The sequence below is a fragment of the Gorilla gorilla genome, chromosome 2, assembly GCF_029281585.2.
Source record: "Gorilla gorilla gorilla isolate KB3781 chromosome 2, NHGRI_mGorGor1-v2.1_pri, whole genome shotgun sequence".
Lineage (NCBI taxonomy): Eukaryota > Metazoa > Chordata > Mammalia > Primates > Hominidae > Gorilla > Gorilla gorilla.
In genome coordinates this window covers 106,470,180-106,490,202 of record NC_086017.1, presented here as the reverse complement: position 1 = coordinate 106,490,202, position 20,023 = coordinate 106,470,180, and the positions used below count along the sequence as shown (strand labels likewise).

The following is a 20,023-nucleotide window of genomic DNA, read 5'->3' as shown; positions in this document are numbered from 1 at the left end:
TAGACACATATTTCTGAATAATTTTATGTTAAATTACATAAAGACGGGACTTATTACATCTAATGCGATGTCTCAGTCACAGGTTAAACGTCACAAAAATTATTTCTTAATAAATTAAGCAGCTTTAAATCTTCTGTCATCACAATTCAAGGAGACTTACCTTCTAAGAAAAGCACACATTCAATCCGAAGTCATTGCGTGACTAGTTCTCCCTTGGGTAATGCAATGCCCAACGAAATGTTAAATACACTAGCGTGTCATGGTAGCAAGTAGGACTAGAAAAAAAAATCGTAGTTAAAAGGCATTAACAGTGTTGTAAAGATCAACACCTTTAGGTTTCTCAAAGGTAAACGACTTGCTGTCATAATCAATAATAACTATGAGCACATATGGCTCCACTAAAATGGCGTCAATAGGGATAAAATTAATAATACAGAGACAACAGTAAAAGAAATAAAATTGGCCTTTTCACCAATTACACAAAGTCCACTGATTCTGCATAAATAATTGCAAGCAATTTTTCGGCATACTCTTACTACAGATTGCATCACTCAGCTATGGCCTTTTAATGAAATTGAGATAAAATTGCAAAGCAGACATTTAACTTATTTCAAAGACAGAATTGCATTTTCTTTAAGAAGAAAATAAAACTCCTATTCAGTATTGTTGTAAAGTCATTTTACCCTTAGCATTTACCAGGTTATGCCATATTTTGAAATATTAATACATTGGGAAGGCAGTAGACTACAGTAGACTGTTTTTGTATAATTTTCAGTCCCACCACTTACTAGCTGTGTGAACATGGACAAAGGAAGAGAGTGTTCTAACCTTCATGTCCTCATTTGCCAAATGAGGATAATAATGGTATGACTCTGGTAGAACATGGGTGAAGATTGAATGGAATTTGGTAGCATGATACCAGGAAATGATAAAAATTTATAAAGAGTGTCTGTCACAAAGGGCTTCTTTTATTTTATGTGGAAAAAACAGGTATATATTACATAAGCACAAACTTACTTGTTTAGCTTATTATTTTTGCTTTTATTTTGTGTATTTCCTTCTGGCCACTCTGCTTCCCTGTTTCCCCAGGCAGTATAGAATAACAGTAGAATCCACCATAATCTCTTATTGACATATATCTGTAGAGTTTTATATTCATGTGAACCCATATATACATTACTTTTTTAAGTTTTACAAAAACAAACTGTTATTTGCAATATGCTATTTTTTCAAAGATAATTTCTATAAATTATTCCAAGTCCTCTGAGGTAGCTCTTACACCTTTTTGAATGACTGCATAATATTTTCTAGAATATACATAATTAGTCCTTTATTGAAGGTTGAGCATTCGCTTGGTTTTAAGGTGATTTCCCTATTACAAAATTATATACTAAAATGTTTAAATGTCAATAAGTTATGCCTTTATCTTTATGGGTTATAATATCAGGTTTGGAATTTCTGTGTTGAAATGCACATGCTTATTTGAGTTTAGAGACTGTACTAGAATACAAGGTCTGCAAAGAGCTTTGTTGCCATCCAATAATATGTCCCAAGTATCTAGAAGAGTGCTTAGAATTTTTTATTGTTCAACAATGTATCCAAAATGCTTAGATGTATGACTACAATTTATTAAGCTCAATTTGTATTTCTTGAATAAATGAACAAAAAGATATAATACTTCATATTTTTAAGACCAATGTGTCATTTTCTCTACATCCCAACCACCAGTAGATTCTGTAACTAAATATTCTGTAATTAAATATTATAATGTTTTAATGAATCCGAAAGGAAGAGAATCTTATTGTATTTAATTTAGATTTTCATAATGTATTTTATCATCTCATTTCTTTGATAATTTGGGTTGCTCTTTTGTGAGTTATCAATTAAAATCCTATCTGTTGTTTTATTTTTTCTTAATTTGTAAGAGATCTCTCTATTACTATAGAAATTGACTCTTTAATCTTTCTTCTGCTTTATAAATATATTTCAGATCTATCATATATTTACTTTGTTTATCATACCATATATTTTCTTTGCTATTCTTTGCTAAGTAAATGTTTTGTTAATATTATAAATTCTGAAGCACACTGAGTGAAAATGTTACATATAGAGTTCATATTTTTCTTCAGGATATTTTACTATTTTAATATTAAGTCTTTTGTCTATTTGTTTTATAAGACATAAAATAATATAAGCTTCTTTATTTTCTTACAGATAAATAGCCTTTTATATAAAATACTCTTTAATAACTAATCTTGATTTTTCTCTTAGAAGGTAACTACTTTAGTCATAGCTCTAGTCTGATAAATATAAATATAAAATGGGATCTAAGTACAAACTCTTTATTTGGTTCCATGGATTGTTTTTCTATATCTGTACCAATATGATTAAATTAGTGTGGCATTATAGATTTTTCTGATACTAGGAAATCTCGTCACCCATTATTATTTATCTTTGCAAAAGATTCCTTATCTATCTAGTTTTCATTTATTCATATGAAATTTAAGACAATTTCATCCTACTTCATGTTTCACCTCCCAAACAATCCTATGTTGGCATTCTAGTAATAATTACATTACATTTTTATACCTCCTGGAACATAAGGAATATTCTACATTGGATGTATTGACATTTTTTCCTAAACTTAAGAATTTTTCAGTGGTGAACATTTCTATTAGCTAACTAACTTAAACCACTAAACCCTTATAAAAAATCCATACTTATTTAAGTTCTCTTTAAATTATTTACATTAGAAATTCAACCCCAGGCCTGGCGCAGTGGCTCACGCCTGTAATCACAGCACTTTGGGAGGCCAAGGCAGGTGGATCATGAGGTCAAGAGATCGAAACAATCCTGGCCAACATGGTGAAACCACGTTCCTGCTAAAAATACAAAAATTAGCTGGGCTTGGTGGTGTGAGCCTGTAGTCCCAGCTACTCGAGAGGCTGAGGCTGGAGAATCGCTTGAACCCGGGAGGCAGAGGTTGCAGTGAGCTGAGATCGCACCATTGCACTCCAGCCTGGCGACCGAGCGGGACTCCGTCTCAAAAAAAAAAAAAAAACAAAAAAAGAAAGAAATGTAACTCCAGCCTCTGATGAAAAACGTAAGTTCTTACTAGAATAAAATTAACAATTTCAATTAGTTTTCTTCACTGGATTCAACATCTCTAGCTAGCAACATAACTTCAACTAATTTAACCAGTCATTGTTAAATATGAGTTATTAATATACTTAAATTTTTATGCAAGTCTTATTTGCTCCTCACAACAAAATGACTTTTTTGTGTGTGTTATATCTTTGGTTCTGATTTTCTGGATTTTCTGAAGCAAATAGATTTGTCAGCTTCATTTTATTGGCTGAAAAACTACTTGAACAGATTGTACATAAAGTTAAGAGTCATATGGAAATACTTTATATCTTAATTATATAATTTAATACAATAATAAAAGTTGAGAAAAAGATGTAGCATGATCTTGTACTATTCTTTTAATTTTATTCTAAATTTACATTTTTGGAATTAATAGTTTCCAATTGAACTATAGTTAAATTACCATCTAAAATTTTATTTTTACACATTGAAATTTTTAAGAGCCAGTGGACCTACAATCCACATAAATGTAAACCTATTAATTGATCTAGCTATCTATCCATACTTTCACTTTTAAAGACACTCAATAATGGTGATAACATTGAATTTGAATTAATAAATATTAGCCTGCTCTGTCTCAAATGGTCTCTTTTCATATTATTAGCTTTGTTTCACATATACTGCATTTACTAGTTTACGTATCTTCTCCATTTTTGGTATTTCTTTAGATACCTTCTGCTGCAATTGCACATAAAAAGAAATAAAAGATGTCAGCAGAATAAAAACACATAATAAAGTTTATGTGTTTAAAATTGAGTGGTATCATCACCGGAAAAACATAAGATTCATAGACTACAAAGATGTTACTGCTGTCACTAAAACAATGTGGTTTTATCTATCTAAACTCATTTCCTTAACCCTCAAAATATCTAGCTGTGCTTTATTTTACTTACCCATAGTTTGATAGTAAAACCCCAGAATTGAATAGACATTTCTGAGACTTCTAGGATTGTGATTTTTTTAATTCATTATTTGTTATATAAGCATTTATTGAAAATAAGCAGTGTGCTTCTTTTGGAAATATAATGGTGATCAAATCATAGAAAACCATAAAGCATAAAATCTAGAGGATTAAGCAGAAAAATGTATTTAATGGAAGAAGTAAACATTGTTACCATCCCATATGGAAGAGAAACCACATCTGGGGTGGTGATCAGGAACCTCCCTACAGGGAAATAAGAAGTAGAACAAGTTTAGGTATTGATCAGGAATGTTGAAGGACGGGAGAGAAAATGGCTTTACCTTCTCTTTCTTTCAAGAAGAAAGAATTAGTAAATGCTGATGATAAAGAGAAAATATCAGATAAACTGAAACAGTATGACAAATATAAACAGCAAACTGAAGTAATAAGTGTAAAGTGAAAAATAATCCATGTAGCCTAAAATGATAAACTGAGCAAACGGTACAGAGGCATTTTGATTCTATCATAAAAGCAGTGTGATATCATTGGTAGAACAGATATGGTCAGGCTTGTATGAGTCACACTTCTCAGTTAACAGTGTGGAAAAAGGATTAGAAATAGTAAGAGTGGAATATGTGCTGTGAAATATAGAGAAAGCATAAAAGCGTATCTTTTTTTATAAGCTCCCCCATATGTATGTATGTATGTATGTGCATTTGTGTATATGTATCCTATATATATTTCTTATTTTAGTCTACCTATGGAATGGTATATTGCTTATTGTAATCTATAGAAAAATGATACCAAATATACAACCTCTTCAAATTGTGCAACACAATTGTTTCGTTAATAAGTTCCACTTTGTTTTTTTCAAAGCATGCAGTTTTGGGATTTAAACACCCAGGAAAGTCATCTTCCCAATTAAACTTGATTTTGTCCTAAATTCACGGTTATAATTAATCCGTTAGCCATCACTCATGCCAAGCAGCAGTCAGTGGATAGAAAGCAGAAAAATTATGTCAAATACATTAATTTCTAAATTCCATGAAGTTTTTTAATGCTACAGTTACTTTCTCAAAAACACTTTGACATTTTGACAAATTTGTGGAATGATCTCTATTTCTCTTGCAAACAAAATGCATTTTACTCCAATAATTGATCATTTCACTCCAAATGATGATCAGTTCTGGTTGAATAAATGCAGTTATTTGACATCCGCCAACACTAATATTTTTCTTCCAGTTTTATCTTTACATCTTCTGGTCCAGCTATGGACTTTTTAATCTTCTTAAAAATAATACCTCATAATTAAAATAAGTTTAGTTGCCATATATCGTTTGCTATATATTCTTTTAATGGTCTTTAAATGCATTGTCCCTTTTAGGCAATTCATTTCTAGAAATTTGAATTGAAGCCTTACACATTCTTTTTTTCATTTACATAACTGAATAGCTTAGTAAGTGTTTGTTTTTTACATTTTGTCTCATTCCTTCCTATTGCATCTGGGTTGCTTATCTACCTAGTGCCATCCTTGACTTTTTAAATTCATCTCTTTTATACTATTGCAGATTTTGAAAATAATGTATTCTTGTTAACACCTATCCACAGTTTGTGAGACATATAAAAGTTAAGCTCTCCTTTAAAAAGTTTGTTTTATACAAAAGTATGAGACGCTGCAGTCTTGCTGTACTTTCATACTCATTTGGATATTTTTATATCCAAGTCCTTTCATGAGCTCTTATATATATAACTTAATACTACCACAAAGTCATTTATATCAAATTTTCCAGGCAATTTTTAAACAATTTGTTTTATAAAGAAAAGACTGAAACTCCAGGAATGGAAAGGAGTGTAGACTGAGAGAATGGTTGCAGGGTGGCCATGGTGGAATAGTTTTGGAACATCGTTAGAGCGGAAATTCTGTGTTGTAAATGCAAAATTACCCCCTGATACATAGCACATAAGATCTTTAGTCAAATGGATACTTTTCATAAATGTTAATTTTCCCTTAAAGAGTGCAATATATTTCCTAAATATAGCCTTATCAGGTAATCATTGTGTGAATAGAAGTGAAAATATACAAACTAGATGAAGTCGAAGGCTACCATTCAAGTATTTACTAAGAGAGGACTTTGCTTATTGCAACTATCCAAACTACTTGACTTTTATTAGTTTAAACAAGTAAATTTTATGAATTTTATGAACTGGTTTTATCATAAATTTAGGCAAGCGGAACACTTTTCTCAACCTCTCTGCCATCAGTCTGCTATTTAAAATCTGCAAATACAGAGAAGCAATTCAATGGGAAGGCACCTAACTGTTGTATTAAAATCCTATGTTTGTGTCTTAAAATTTGAACTAATATTTAGTATTGAGAACACGTAGACTATATAAAATAATTAAGACGTTCACATATTATTTGTATTGAAATATGAAGTTTCTCAATATTTCACTTCTACAAAAATGATCAGGGAACTGTTTTTACATTTTCAGTCTTTGTTAGTGACTTACTCTCTTGGAAAGCTCTTAAGGTTGTAATAACATAATTGTCATCTTATTAAGTTGATTTCCTAGAACGAGCCACCTCGCTTTAGCAGCTACATTTGTATTTTCTAGATACTAAGTCTCAATATTTGCAGTTGGTTTTGTATATAAAATATTACATTTTGGAAAGAAATGAATGTGATCCCTTCAGTCAGTATAATGACTATAGTGTCATCTTACATGACTCACATACCTAGTCTTGGATTTACTTTCCAAATCAATTCCAAATCCAAGCTTTGACTGGATTTTCCAAAATAATAAACCCATCTTATGGTGCATAGGTCTCCAAAGAATTTTTCTGTGCATTTTGATGTACTTTGTGTCAATGGATTTTTAGAACATATGCCAGTATATATACTTTATCATCTCCGAAAGTGACTAAGCAAAGCAAAGACTGAGTCTGATATCAAACATGTGAAAATAACTGTATTTGATTATAAAACAAATGAAAAAGAATTTAAAAACTGACTCTAGTGAGTAGGGCAACATAACTTGGCAATCATCTCTATTTAATTTATAAAATGATATCTTGCATGTCTACTTATGTGTATCCACTACTCTAAAGCTGTGTTGTTCAATATATTAGTCACTAGGTGTAAGTTGATATTGAGCACATGAAATGTAGCCAGTTCAATGGAAAAATGGAATTTTCAATTTATATTATTGAATTGACTATTTAAATTTGAAAACAAATTGTGTAAAGTAAGTTTTTGATTAAACACAAGTTTATTGGTTTGGTATAGCTACATTTCACTTTGATCATTTCATTCTGCCAGATTTTATAGTTGTAGTTCATGTGGCAGATGCACAAGTAGTTTCTGGTACTACACATAAATACATCACTCTTCTAGAAAATGTCATTGTATTGTTTCAGTTTAAATGAATCTTTTCAACACAATGATTTAATGTTGTAATGTGTGTATTTGAACATTTCACATTGCAGATTAGAGTGATATCTATGTAAATTCTCAGATTTTGATAATGTAATTGTAAGTATTAAGTATTTTAAAGTGTTTCTTATACTTATTTTCCTTCAAATTATTTTTCTCATTGAAGTAAAAAAGTATGGTCATATTTATGAATTTAAAACAAACCTTACTTCTGCTACAGAATTGAGTGGGGATACAGAAGCTAGTACAGATTGAGCATCCCTAATCTAAAAATGTGAAATCTAAAATTCTCTGAAATCTGAAGTTTTTGAATGCCAACATAACACCACGAGCGGAAAATTCCACACCTGACACGTTATTTTTCCACTGTATTAATGGCATGTCATATTTCTTACTGTTAAGTATTTATGTCTGAATATGTATAAGAAAATAATTGCTTATCTATAGCATAAAAATTCAGTCAGGAATGATGGGGATGTCAAATAACCAGAAGTGATCCAGATTGGTAGCTGAGATAGACACTTTTGCTTTCTGATGTTTTAATGTATGCAACTTTGTTTCATGCACAAAATTATTTTTAATTTATTTTTAAATACTGTTTAAATAAAATTCTATTCAGGCTCTGTGTGTAAGGCTTTAGGTGAAGTGGTGGTTAAATAAATTATTATACCTGAAATAAGTTATTATTTCAGGTAGGGAACGGAACCAAGATGGCCAAATAGGAACAGCTCTGGTCTACAGCTCCCAGCGTGAGGGACGCAGAAGATGGGTGATTTCTGCATTTCCATCTGAGGTACAGGGTTCATCTCACTAGGGAGTGCCAGACAGTGGGCGCGGGTCAGTGGGTGTGCACATCGTGCGTGAGCCGAAGCAGGGCAAGGCATTGCCTCACTTGGGAAGTGCAAGGGGTCAGGGAGTTCCCTTTCCTAGTCAAAGAAAGGAGTGACAGAAGGCACCTGGAAAATCGGGTCACTCCCACCCGAATACTGAGCTTTTCCAATGGGCTTAAAAAACGGCACACCAGGAGATTATATCCTGCACATGGCTCATAGGGTCCTACGCCCACGGAGTCTCACTGATTGCTAGCACAGCACTCTGAGATCAAACCTCAAGGTGGCAGGGAGGCTGGGGGAGGGGCGCCCGCCATTGCCCAGGTTTGCTTAGATAAACAAAGCAGCCGGGAAGCTCGAACTGGGTGGAGCCCACAACAGCTCAAGGAGGCCTGCCTGCCTCTGTAGGCTCCACCTCTGGGGGCAGGGCACAGACAAACAAAAAGACAGCAGTAACCTCTGAAGACTTAAATGTCCCTCTCTGACAGCTTTGAAGAGAGCAGTGGTTCTCCCAGCATGCAGCTAGAGATCTGAGAATGGGCAGACTGCCTCCTCAAGTGGGTCCCTGACCCCTGACCCCTGAGCAGCCTAACTGGGAGGCACCCCCCAGCAGGGGCAGACTGACACCTCACACGGCCGGGTAGACCAACAGACCTGCAGCTGAGGGTCCTGTCTGTTAGAAGGAAAACTAACAAACAGAAAGGACATCCACACCAAAAACCGATCTGTACATCACCATCATCAAAGACCAAAAGTAGATAAAACCACAAAGATGGGGAAACAACAGAGCAGAAAAACTGAATATTCTAAAAAGCAGAGCGCCTCTCCTCCTCCAAAGGAACGCAGTTCCTCACCAGCAACGGAACAAAGCTGGACGGAGAATGACTTTGACGAGCTGAGAGAAGAAGGCTTCAGACGATCAAATTACTCCGAGCTATGGGAGGACATTCAAACCAAAGGCAAAGAAATTGAAAACTTGGAAAAAAATTTAGAAGAATGTGTAACTAGAATAACCAATACAGAGAAGTGTTTAAAGGAGCTGATGGAGCTGAAAACCAAGGCTCGAGAACTACGTGAAGAATGCAGAAGCCTCAGGAGCCAATGCGATCAACTGGAAGAAAGGGTATCAGCGATGGAAGATAAAATGAATGAAATGAAGCGAGAAGGGAAGTTTAGAGAAAAAAGAACAAAAAGAAACGAGCAAAGCCTCCAAGAAATATGGGACTATGTGAAAAGACCAAATCTACGTTTGATTGGTGTACTTGAAAGTGACAGGGAGAATGGAACCAAGTTGGAAAACACTCTGCAGGATATTTTCCAGGAGAACTTCCCCAATCAAGCAAGGCAGGCCAACATTCAGATTCAGAAAATACAAAGAACGCCACAAAGACACTCCTCGAGAAGAGCAACTCCAAGACACATAATTGTCAGATTCACCAAAGTTGAAATGAAGGAAAAAATGTTAAGGGCAGCCAGAGAGAAAGGTCGGGTTACCCTCAAAGGGAAGCCCATCAGACTAACAGCGGATCTCTCGGCAGAAACTCTACAAGCCAGAAGAGAGTGGGGGCCAATATTCAACATTCTTAAAGAAAAGAATTTTCAACCCAGAATTTCAAATCCAGCCAAACTAAGCTTCATAAGTGAAGGAGAAATAAACTCCTTTACAGACAAGCAAATGCTGGGAGATTTTGTCACCACCAGGCCTGCCCTAAAAGAGCTCCTGAAGGAAGCACTAAACATGGAAAGGAACAACTGGTACCAGCCACTGCACAATCATGCCAAAATGTAAAGACCATAGAGACTACGAAGAAACTGCATCAACTAATGAGCAAAATAACCAGCTAACATCATAATGACAGGATCAAATTCACACATAACAATATTAACTTTAAATGTAAATGGACTAAATTCTCCAATTAAAAGATACAGACTGGCAAATTGGATAAAAAGTCAAGACCCATCAATGTGCTGTATTCAGGAAACCCATCTCACGTGCAGAGACACACATAGGCTCAAAATAAAAGGATGGAGGAAGATCTACCAAGCAAATGGAAAACAAAAAAAGGCAGGGGTTGCAATCCTAGTCTCTGATAAAACAGACTTTAAATCAACAAAGATCAAAAGAGACAAAGAAGGCCATTACATAATGGTAAAGGGATCAGTTCAACAAGAAGAGCTAACTATCCTAAATATATATGCACCCAATACAGGAGCACCCAGATTCATAAAGTAAGTCCTGAGTGACCTACAAAGAGACTCAGACTTCCACACATTAATAATGGGAGACTTTAACACCCCACTGTCAACATTAGACAGATCAGATCAATGAGACAGAAAGTCAACAAGGATACCTAGGAATTGAACTCAGCTCTGCACCAAGCGGACCTAATAGACATCTACAAAACTGTCCAGCCCAAATCAACAGAATATACATTTTTTTCAGCACCACACCACACCTATTCCAAAATTGACCACATAGTTGGAAGTAAAGCTCTCCTCAGCAAATGTAAAAGAACAGAAATTATAACAAACTATCTCTCAGACCACAGTGCAATCAAACTAGAACTCAAGATTAAGAATCTCACTCAAAACCACTCAACTACATGGAAACTGAACAACCTGCTCCTGAATGACTACTGGGTGCATAACGAAATGAAGGCAGAAATAAAGATGTTCTTTGAAACCAACGAGAACAAAGACACAACATACCAGAATCTCTGGGATGCATTCAAAGCAGTGTGTAGAGGGAAATTTATAGCACTAAATGCCCACAAGAGAAAGCAGGAAAGATCCAAAACTGACACCCTAACATCACAATTAAAAGAACTAGAAAAGCAAGAGCAAACACATTCAAAAGCTAGCAGAAGGCAAGAAATAACTAAAATCAGAGCAGAACTGAAGGAAATAGAGACACAAAAAACCTTCAAAAAATTAATGAATCCAGGAGCTGGTTTTTTGAAAGGATCAACAAAATTGATAGACTGCTAGCAAGACTAATGAAGAAAAAAAGAGAAGAATCAAATAGATGCAATAAAAATGATAAAGGGGATATCACTACTGATCCTACAGAAATACAAACTACCATCAGAGAATACTACAAACACTTCTACACAAATAAACTAGAAAATCTAGAAGAAATGGATAAATTCCTCGACAAATACACTTTCCTAAGACTAAACCAGAAAGAAGTTGAATCTCTGAATAGACCAATAACAGGCTCTGAAATTGTGGCAATAATCAATAGCTTACCAACCAAAAAGAGTCCAGGACCAGATGGATTCACAGCCGAATTCTACCAGAGGTACAAGGAGGAACTGGTACCATTCCTTCTGAAACTATTCCAATCAAAAGAAAAAGAGGGAATCCTCCCTAACTCATTTTATGAGGCCAGCATCATCCTGATACCAAAACTGGGCAGAGACACAACCAAAAAAGAGAATTTTAGACCAATATCCTTGATGAACATTGATGCAAAAATCCTCAATAAAATACTGGCAAACCAAATCCAGCAGCACATCAAAAAGCTTATCCACCATGATCAAGTGGGCTTCATCCCTGGGATGCAAGGCTGGTTCAATATACACAAGTCAATAAATGTAATCCAACATATAAACAGAACCAAAGACAATAAACCACATGATTATCTCAATAGATGCAGAAAAGGCCTTTGACAAAATTCAACAACCCTTCATGCTAAAAACTCTCAATAAATTAGGTATTGATGGGACATATTTCAAAATAATAAGAGCTATTTATGACAAACCCATAGCCAATATCATACTGAATGGGCAAAAACTGGAAGCATTCCCTTTGAAAACTGGCACAAGACAGGGCTGACCTCTCTCACCACTCCTATTCAACATAGTCTTGGAAGTTCTGGCCATGGCAATTAGGCAGGAGAAGGAAATAAAGGGTATTCAATTAGGAAAAGAGGAAGTCAAATTGTCCCTGTTTGCAGACAACATGATTGTATATCTAGAAAACCCCATTGTCTCAGCCCAAAATATCCTTAAGCTGATAAGCAACTTCAGCAAAGTCTCAGGATACAAAATCAATGTACAAAAATCACAAGCATTCTTATACACCAACAACAGACCAATAGAGAGCCAAATCATGAGTGAACTCCCATTCACAATTGCTTCAAAGAGAATAAAATACCTAGGAATCCAACTTACAAGGGCTGTGAAGGACCTTTCAAGGACAACTACAAACCACTGCTCAAGGAAATAAAAGAGGATACAAACAAATGGAAGAACATTCCATGCTCATAGGTAGGAAGAATCAATATCATGAAAATGGCCATACTGCCCAAGGTAATTTACAGATTCAATGTCATCCCCATCAAGCTACCAATAACTTCCTTCACAGAATTGGAAAAAACTACTTTAAAGTTCATATGGAACCAAAAAAGAGCCCGCATCGCCAAGTCAATCCTAAGCCAAAAGAACAAAGCTGGAGGCATCACACTACCTGACTTCAAACTATACTACAAGGCTACAGTAACCAAAACAGCATGGTACTGGTACCAAAACAGAGATATAGATCAATGGAACAGAAGAGAGCCCTCAGACATAACGCCGCATATCTACGACTATCTGATCTTTGACAAACCTGAGAAAAAGAAGCAATGGGGAAAGGATTCCCAATTTAATAAACGGTGCTGGGAGAACTGGCTAGCCATATGTAGAAAGCTGAAACTGGATCCCTTCCTTACATCTTATACAAAAATCAATTCAAGATGGATTAAAGACTTAAATGTTAGACCTAAAACCATAAAAACCCTAGAAGAAAACCTAGGCAATACCATTCAGGACATAGGCATGGGCAAGGACTTCATGTCTAAAACACCAAAAGCAATGGCAACGAAAGCCAAAATTGACAAATGGGATCTAATTAAACTAAAGAGCTTCTGCACAGCAAAAGAAACTACCATCAGAGTGAACAGGCAACCTACAAAATGGGAGAAAATTTTTGCAACCTACTCATCTGACAAAGGGCTAATATCCAGAATCTACAATGAACTCAAACAAATTTACAAGAAAAAAACAAACAACCCCATCAAAAAGTGGGTGAAGGACATGAGCAGACACTTCTCAAAAGAAGACATTTATGCAGCCAAAAAACACATGAAAAATGCTCATCATCACTGGCCATCAGAGAAATGCAAATCAAAACCACAACGAGATACCATTTCACACCAGTTAGAATGGCAATCATTAAAAAGTCAGGAAACAACAAGTGCCGGAGAGGATGTGGAGAAATAGGAACACTTTTACACTGTTGGTGGGACTGTAAACTAGTTCAACCATTGTGGAAGTCAGTGTGGCGATTCCTCAAGGATCTAGAACTAGAAATACAATTTGACCCAGCCATCCCATTACTGGGTATATACCCAAAGGACTGTAAATCACGCTGCTATAAAGACACGTGCACATGTATGTTTATTGTGGCATTATTCACAGTAGCAAAGACTTGGAACCAACCCAAATGTCCAACAATGATAGACTGGATTAAGAAAATGTGGCACATATACACCATGGAATACTATGCAGCCATAAAAAATGATGAGTTCATGTCCTTTGTAGGGACATGGATGAAATTGGAAATCTTCATTCTCAGTAAACTATCGCAAGAACAAAAAACCAAGCACTGCATATTCTGACTCATAGGTGGGAATTGAACAATGAGAACACATGGACACAGGAAGGGGAACATCACACTCTGGGGACTGTTTTGGGGTGGGGGGAGGAGGGAGGGATAGCATTGGGAGATATACCTAATGGTAGATGACGAGTTAGTGGGTGCAGCGCACCAGCATGGCACATGTATACGTATGTAACTAACCTGCACATTGTGCACATGTACCCTAAAACTTAAAGTGTAATAATAATAATAAAAAAATAGTTATTATTTCAGGTATGGAAAACTTTTCAAACTTTTCAAAAACTAGCAGGAAAAGATCAGAAAAGAATATTTTACAAAACAAAAGATCTCAAAAAGCTATCAAACAATTGTCTATAGTATACAAGATCTTTCTACTAATATCAAAAATCAATTGATTCAAATATTGAAATAATATAAGTATTTTTCTTTAGCCTAAAATGAAACATGAAATAAAAAGCACTCTTCAATTAATACATTGATTATGTTTTATTTCAATTTTTGCAAAGAAATGCTGTCAATTTGTGGCTTAAATTATTCAACTTTTGTCATATATTATGTCATTAACATATGTCAAAGAAGATAATCTGCTAGATATAAAGATGTTATTTTCTATCACAACGGGTGGTCCTCAGCTCCAACTAGACAAAATTTTCTATTAATTAGAATTCTAAAACAGACTGCATTCCTCTTCACATTTTGTTCTATTAGAAACACATTGAAAATATCTATACATTTTCTGATCAAACTTAATGAAAAGTTTCATGGATGTTCAGTTGTTAAAACCATTTAATATGTGTATGCAATATATAAATCATCAACAGGTTATGCAAATTTTGAAAGAAAAAGAAGGCAGTCAATTAACATTTTTGGGGTTCTTTTTGAGACAGAGTCTCACTCTGTCACCCAGGCTGGAGTGCAGTGGGGCAATCTCAGTTCACTGCAAACTCTGCCTCCCAGTTTAAGCGGTTATCTTGCCTCAGCCACCCTAGTAGTTAGGATTACAGGCATGTGCCACCATGCCCGGCTAATTTTTGTATTTTTGGTAGAGATGGGGTTTCACCCATATTGGCCAGGCTGGCCTCGAACTCCTGGCCTCAAGTGATCCACACTTCTCAGCCTCTCAGAGTGCTGGGATTACAGGCCTGAGCCATCGTGCCCAGCCAATTAACTTAATGATACTGTGTTCTCTACCAATGATTGTTGTTTGAATGGCAAAAAGTTTCACACAGATTTTCTGTACTGTAATTTCCAATTAAATATTTTCTTGAAACAAGAGAAATGCATGCCAATATTCGATAGTTAAGACCCCCCGAAATTCAAGTGATTTATGCTTTCTCACCAATATCACAATATGTGTTAACTAATATGAAGCTAAATTTAGTAGAAATTGAAATTTTTCACAATACAAATCTATGATAATAACATGTTCCTCTAACAGGATAAATATGCAGAAGGTGTTTATTGTAATTGACAGTGTCACGTAAATTGGCTGCAAAACTACTTTTTATCTAAGAAAATTTTGAGGAATGCTTTGCTGATATTAATAAACAGTTGATTTTAATTTATCAAATGCCTATTTAAATTTAATGTTAATACTACTGAGTTGACACAGTTAGTAGATTGATTTAACTTAGGAAGCGGTATTTTTGGTACTGTTACACATTTGCCTCTAAGTTAAATTTCCTCCTTCCAGGCATAGGCTATGGCTGTGGCTTCCCTCATGTCTGCGTTGGCTGCCCAACAGCTCTGTCCCCCGCAGAGCTGCCGCCTGCGCTCTCGCACCTTCCACAGCACAGCATTTTGGAATCACCAGTGAGACAATTGTGAAACCAGCTTCAATTTCTGAGGAAGAATTGTTGAAGTTAATAAATAAACTGAGTAATGTTGATAATTAGATGGCCACCTTGTTCAGCTGCCTCTTCCAGAGCACACTGATGAGAGAAAGATCTGCAATGCTTTTTCTCCAGACAAGGATGTTGATGGCTTTCCTGTAATGAATGTAGGACGAAAGTGTTTGGACCAATATTCCATGTTACCGGCTACCCCATGGGGTATGTGGGAAATAATTAAGCGAACTGACATTTCAACCCTAGGGAAGAATGTGGTTGTGACTGGAAGGTCAAAAATTGTTGGAATGCCCATTGTAATGTCACTGCACATATGTGGGGTGCATGAACGTCCCAGAGATGATGCCACCGTTAGAATATCTCATGGATATACTCCCAAAGAGCAGTTGAAGAAACAAAATTTTTGCAGATACTGTAACATCCGCTGCAGGAATTCTAAACCTGTTCACAATAGATACAATCAAGGAAAGAACAGCAGTTGTTGATGTGGGAATAACTGGAGTTCAAGATCCCGTAACTGCTCAACCCAAATTGGTTGGAGACGTGGATTTTGAAGGAGTCAGATAAAAAGCCGGTTACATCATGCCACTTCCTGGAGGTGTTGGCCTCATGACGGTGGCGATGCTAGTGAAGAATACCATTATTGTTGCAAAAAAGTGCTGAGGCTTGAAGAACAGTAAGTGCTGACGTCTAAAGAGCTTGGAGTAGCCACTAATGAACTATTGTGTCTTCTACGTCACAAACAGCACTCCAAGCCAGCTCAAGAAGCAAAGTAGGCCAATAGAAAGACAATATTTTTTATTTATTCTACTGAAGTGGTTTAAAATGATGCTTTGTATTTATTGAAAGCTTAAATTGGAGGGTGTTTGTGCACAATAGCTCTGCAGTACCTCACCAGGGAGCATTCCACTATGCAGGGGCGTGTATCTAGCCAAGAGCAGCCATTAACCCAGTGATGAACCTGGGAGACATTTGTCATATTGAGATGGATATTTAACTCTGTCAAACCACCTCGGTTGAATATTTGCCTTCATTAGGACTGCGTTTCCCAAATGCTATTTCAATAAGAGTTGATACTCATTTTAGGCACCAAAACTTTTGGGTTCAACTGATCAAACCAAAGGAAAAGTGTTGCTAGACAAAATTAGGGAAAAGGTGAAAGAGGAAAATATGGTAGTAATTGAGTAGAAAAAAATTCCTCTAATTTATATATGCATTGATTAGTAACCAGATTTATCTAAGTAGGACTGAATTGGCTAGGATAAAAAGAAAAAGTACATATTAATCCTTTTCCTAAGCTGTCTTTTTGAGGCTTAGTCAGTCATTGGGAAAATGTTTAAGATTGTTCCTTGATATTTGTCCTCATTTTATGTATGCTACCCTTCAGTACGTTCTCCCCATTTTAGATTTCTAGGATTGAAAGGCTTACTTTATAAATTAGTCATGTGTATTGTCATATTTGGCTTTGCTATATACTTTAGCTTCATTGTTAAAATTTTGTACTGTTAGGGAATATCTGTATAGTTTATTTAATATATGTTAAAACCTATTTTTGAAAAACAAACTTGCCTTGATAATCATTTGGGCAGCTTGGATAAGTATGCAACTTACTTTCCACCAAAGAATTGCCAGCTTTTCTGAGATGTATCCTGTTGATTTTTTCAGAATTTTTTTTTCTTTTTTGAGAAGGAGTCTTGCTCTGTTGCCAGGTTGGAGTGCAGTGGTGTGATCTTGGCCCACTGCAACCTCCGCCTCCTTGGTTCAAGCAAATCTCCTGCCTCAGCCTCCCGAGTAGCTGGGACTACAGGCGTATACCACCATGCCCAGCTAATTTTTGCATTTTTAGTAGAGATGGGTTTTCACCATGCTGGCCAGGATAGTCTCGATCTCTTGACCTTGTGATCTGCCCGCCTCGGCCTCCCAAAGTGCTGGGATTACAGGCTTACAGGCGTGAGCCACTGCACCAAGCCCAGAAGATTTTTAACAGTCTGAGTTAATACTAAATTTAATCACACTCTCTGAATGTTATCTATTTCTTTTTTAATCAAACAAAGAAAAAAAAACAAATTTCATTTTAAAACAGAAACTCATTTTGTTCATGTGGATACAAATACTAAAGCAAAATTTTTTTCTTCATATTGATTCATTTATTGGAAAACTTTTGAGTATATTTGCAACAACTGGTGTATGTGAAATTACTTTTTCAAACAAATTCATAAAATCTAAATACACATAAAATGCTTTCAATGAAAATTTAGTATCTGAGTTAAAATAAGCTGTACATATAAAATATAAAGTAGATTCCAAAGAATTAGTATTTTAGAAATCATCTTGTTTTATGTCTTGATTTAAAAATATAACATATTAGGCTAAACACAAAATAGTATTAAAGTTTATTTTAAAAATTACATATATGGCTCAGGTTACACTTCTATTGGAAAAATGCTCTGATCAAGCATGATTATCAGGGTGAGATCAATGCCTGAATAAAGTATTCCAATGATTTTCTTAGACTTTTTGACTTGAACATGATTCCCAGGACTCTAGGAATCCAGAAGTATGCTGTGACACAGGGTTTGGTTTTTATTTTATAATTGCTTGGCTTCATAATCATGTGTATGTGAAGACTATATAGAATTTAAACCAAAAGCCTCTAAAAATCTATATGAATATAAAAGATGAAATTGTTTAGCTTAGTCAAAAGAAAGGCAAATGATGAGTTATGCTCATTTACTCATTTTCCTCACTATTTTAATGAAGAAGATTGGTTATCAATATGTTACCATAACCATATTTCTAAGCCAAGAATAGAAGAATTAATGTTTGGCACAGTAATCTTTGTCTTTTTTCTTTTTGAAGAACTTAACAATGACCATAGATCATAGGCTAATTACTGAAAGCATTTCTTGGTAAATTTCAGTTATGATTCCATTCAAATAGGAAATATGTACGTACATTTTTCCCTTTTTTGTTTTATTTGAAGAACATTTTGTTAGTTCTTTTGAAATTATGTGTTTTCTAAATAAAATTTCTTCATAACAATTTGTATGTTTTAATTTTTATTCTATTATTTTTAATGTTTACTAGATGGAAATATTCAAAAAAAGAAAAAAAAACCTCGTCGTTTACTACATGTCAGAAGAAATAGGGAATTAGGGCTGCAGAAAAAAAAGCAATAAACTTTAACCTATGTAAGAATAATAAATTAGGTAACTCACTTATTTGCTATTTCTACATGAAATCTTAATAGAAAATGTTATTGCCTAAATGAAATTCACCAAAGCTTGATAGAATTGTTCCTTCTAACTTCTAGTATTTCTAGGAGTCACTGTACTCCCACCATGGTCAGCATAACACATAAATACCTTTTAGGGAATATAGATGCTCATTAAAAACAGTCTGAATATCTCTCTAAAATTTTAATCTATGAGTCTTATGTCAAATAATTATATTTTTTAAAAAGTAACATATAAAATAAGTTTTAAGACAATAGTTTATTTTTATATCAAAGCAAAATAATAATTAAATAAAATGTAAAAGTCTAAACCTGGGATACAACAAATTGTACTTGGATAATTTTTTAAAGGACAGAAGATTAATTTGACATAAAAATTAACAAAGCCCAAAGCATTGCTGAAAAGGTTCTTAAGATTTCAGTTTAGATTAACACCTTCAAAGTGAGAATCAATTTAAGTTTTCTTACATACTTTGTTAACATTTTTGTAAAGGGAAGAATATAAATTTTCATAACCTTTTAAAACTTTGCTTATCAAAAGCATTAAACTGTATTTATTTTCATCTGTGGTGATATTTTTAAATGACTGAAAATGAATATTTTGACTTCAAAAGCCATATAACTCCTTGGCGGCATTACTGAATGTGAAAGGCTATTTCAAGGAGTCTAAAAGAAATAGACTATTAAAAACTCTAAATTTAGTTATTTATTATACCTTCTTCAGGGTAGTTTCAACAGTAATAATATGGAGTTAACTTATTTTTACACTAGATGTAATTCATTTCATTCTGTTCATAATAATAATTTAACATTTTTTGTAATAGGAAGGAAATAGACCATGATCAATTTTAGTTACACATTAATGTCAATATTTACTTTATTAACCATAAGAAGAGCTTTTGAAAATAGGTTTATCAATTGAGGTACAAGGAGAGATACATGCTCCCTCATTTACCCACAAGGCT

General features: G+C 34.7%; 1 pseudogene; it reads left to right on the top strand.

The window, feature by feature from the left end:
* The window catches only part of LOC101151043 (bifunctional methylenetetrahydrofolate dehydrogenase/cyclohydrolase, mitochondrial-like), a 104,764-nt pseudogene extending 88,165 nt beyond the window's left edge, over positions 1-16,599 (top strand).
* Positions 16,600-20,023: the final 3,424 nt, after the last annotated feature.